The following is a 3,106-nucleotide window of genomic DNA, read 5'->3' as shown; positions in this document are numbered from 1 at the left end:
GCACGGGGCACTCAAAAGTATCTCGGGCGGTCATGTTTGTGCGGGGCACTCGAAAGTACCTAGGGCGGCCATGTTTGTGCGGGGCACTCAAAGGTACCTCGGGTGGCCATGTTTATGCGGGGCACTCGTGCCAATTAAGGAACCTTTGGGGGCTGGCTTAATCTCAGGCCTTAGAGAAGTAGGTAACCATGTGGAACACGAGTCACTCAGTAGCTAGGGGACTCCCCCACCTGCCTCTGAATTGGTTTACTGTGGGATGGGATGTAAGGCAGATCCGGATCTGGGCACCCCAATATCAGGGTGTGTGTACTTCAGAACCAGAGCCCACTTCACATTCTGGAGTCTTTGAAATCTGGGGTTGTGGCATGTCAGAATCTAAACCCAGCTCCTGATCCCCATTTAATGGGCAGCTTCTTCTCTGTTATGCTGAAAAAAGCTACATTCAAAGACTAACAAGGTTTCAAAGCAGGGTGCGTTTTGGCCGGGACAGTCCCCAGTTTCAGCTCTGTCCCAGCCGTCCCTACTTTTTCACCAAAACTGGGCGTTTGTCCCAGATGCAAGGCAGAGTGGAGAGCAGCGGCTGCTGCCCGGGGGTCAGCTGAAAGCAATGCTGCCCGCCAGCAGCAGCAGATAAATTTGCTGCTGGCGGGCAGCACTGCCTTCAGAGCTGACCCCCAAGGTGGTGCAGAGCTCAGGAGGTCAGACCCAGCTGCAGGTGGCATGGGGCTCGGGCATTCAGCTGCAAGTGGCATGGGGAGGGTGGTTCTGCTGAGGCCTGTGCATGGTGGAGGGGGGCGGGGGGCTCGGGCAAGCCTCAGGCTGTCCCATTTTTATTTTCAGAAATATGGTCACCCTATTTCAAAGTCAAGCACCCAAAAGTCATAAATACCAGAATTAAGGTTCTGCCTGCTTGCACATCTGCATTACACTACAGCCTTTCATTACAGGAACATGTAGTATTGTTTACATAGGATCCTTGCCAAATAATTTTTTACTGGAAAAACAAGGTATTTTCTCAGAAATGGCTTGGTCATTTTTGCTGAAACTTTCCCAAAATATCCAGCCTGTGGCAGACACCCCACAGTGAACGTTTCAGCTTAAATAGTTGAAGTTTGTGATGGCTATAAGCAAGCAAAAACTATTGTAAAATGGAAAGTGTAAAGTAATCTGAACTATAAATGCCACTACCAGTTCTGCCTATAATAAACCAAACCCCCAGTTCTAAATACCCCCAAAACCCAACTCCAGCTCTGACCCATAATTTTGCAGATGGTCCCTCTCTTTATTAAGGGAGGGACGAGGGAAGAGAACCAGACAGACATGTCTAAATTGTAGGAGGGCTGGAAATCCAGACACAGGTCCAACTACTGCAGCTTGATCAGAATGCTCAGTGTGGTATAGGATCAAGAGGCAGACATTGTCCCTGCTCCAAGTCGCTGGCAATCAGAATCACTGAGATATAACACATGGTCCATGGGTGTCATCTCCCTGCAGTACAGATATTTTCTCTTATACTTTTCTATTTGTTTACTATTCTTGAAAGGTTCCTAGAATTATATCTGCTTTAAGGAGGGATTCCTAGGGAAGGAAGAATGCTTGACACATGAGAAAGAGAACAAGGAGTACTTGTGGCACCACTACCAAATTTATTTGGGCATAAGCTTTCGTGGGCTAAAACCCGACTTCGTCGGATGTTAGTCTCTAAGGTGCCACAAGTGCATGCTCGTTCTTTTTGCTGATACAGACTAACACTGCTACCCCTCTGAAATGAGAAAGAGACTGACCCAAGCATAAGGGATGGCACAGAGAGAAAAACATGCATAGATACGAGTGGGATAATGCTGGATAGAGCATAGTGAGCAAGCCTAAGGGCAAATATGGCACTAAGCATAAGCAGACTAAGCAATTGCCCAGGGGCCCAAGCAACTCAAGGGGGCCCCCTATTAATTATTAATATGTATTTTGTGTGGGAGCCCCAAAATATGCCTGTTTAGGGCCCCCAGTGGGTTAGTGCTGCCTGGTGGAGGGGGAATAGGAAAGAACAAAGAGCAGGAAGAACAGTTAAGTGGTAGCATTGTGCAGCGTTGCAAAGGCAAAGAAGAAGAACATGAGTTTACTGCAGGAGAAAGTCAGGGAAGGGATTTGAATAGCTTGGGAGGGGAAAGGTTATATGTAGGCTTTGAAGGATTCAATGTTTATTTGTAGATGTCAGCAAACATTTATTTCACTGCATGCAAAAACCAAGGAAAAAATATTCCCATCAATAACTGAAATTGACAGATACACAAAGTAAGAAAAGTATAGTTTGAGAACTTAGATTAAAATCCATTGACTTTTGAATTAGGCTTGTTACAAATGGACTAGCAAATTAATAGTAAAATCAGGTGCGATTTGTTGATGTAGGGATATTTACTTTGTGCATTTTGACGTGATGATCACAGTTTGGGTTTGAATGTTTATAAAGCTTGACCTTTTTTAAATTTCTGTGTCTATTCTAATTAAATTGTTGTCTAAATCCCTCTTTAATTTCCCACAACTGTAAGAAGTTTGACAGACGTCTAAAGACATGCTTACAAATAAACAGAGATATCCATCACAATTATAAAACATAGAAATGGAATCCTGCCAAGCCTAGCTGTGTGGTCAGAGTGGCAAGACTACCAGGTAATTTCACCTACAGCAGTTTGGATGGACTGGAGTAAAGTGACCATGTGTCACGGCTGCCACCACCTTGGCCAACACACTGAGGAGCTAAAAGCACGAGCTGCTGTAGACTGAATGAAAAACCCAAGGCTCATCAGCAGGGACTGTCATAACCTCTGTGAGTCAGCCCGGAGGGGGACATGTACACATTCCTTGGAATGAACACTCCTCTCTGCAAGCACAAGTCCCAGCTGTCAGAGCCATTCCCTCTGCTGATCTCTTCTCCCTAATTCAATCCCTGAGAGACAAAGAGAAAAAGAGGGGGGGAGATGCCTGCACTAGTTCAGGCAAGGGATCTGCTGTCATCAGAGAGCTATGCAGAGGAGGGCCCTGCCCCTCACAAAGATGGTAGCGCCTCTGCTTATTGGTCCTTGCAGAGGAGGGATGTGCCCCTCACAAAGAT

Source organism: Mauremys reevesii, linkage group 19 (assembly GCF_016161935.1).
Source record: "Mauremys reevesii isolate NIE-2019 linkage group 19, ASM1616193v1, whole genome shotgun sequence".
NCBI lineage: Eukaryota > Metazoa > Chordata > Testudines > Geoemydidae > Mauremys > Mauremys reevesii.
The sequence above is the reverse complement of the archived record's forward strand: the minus strand, read 5'-3'. Positions refer to the sequence as shown.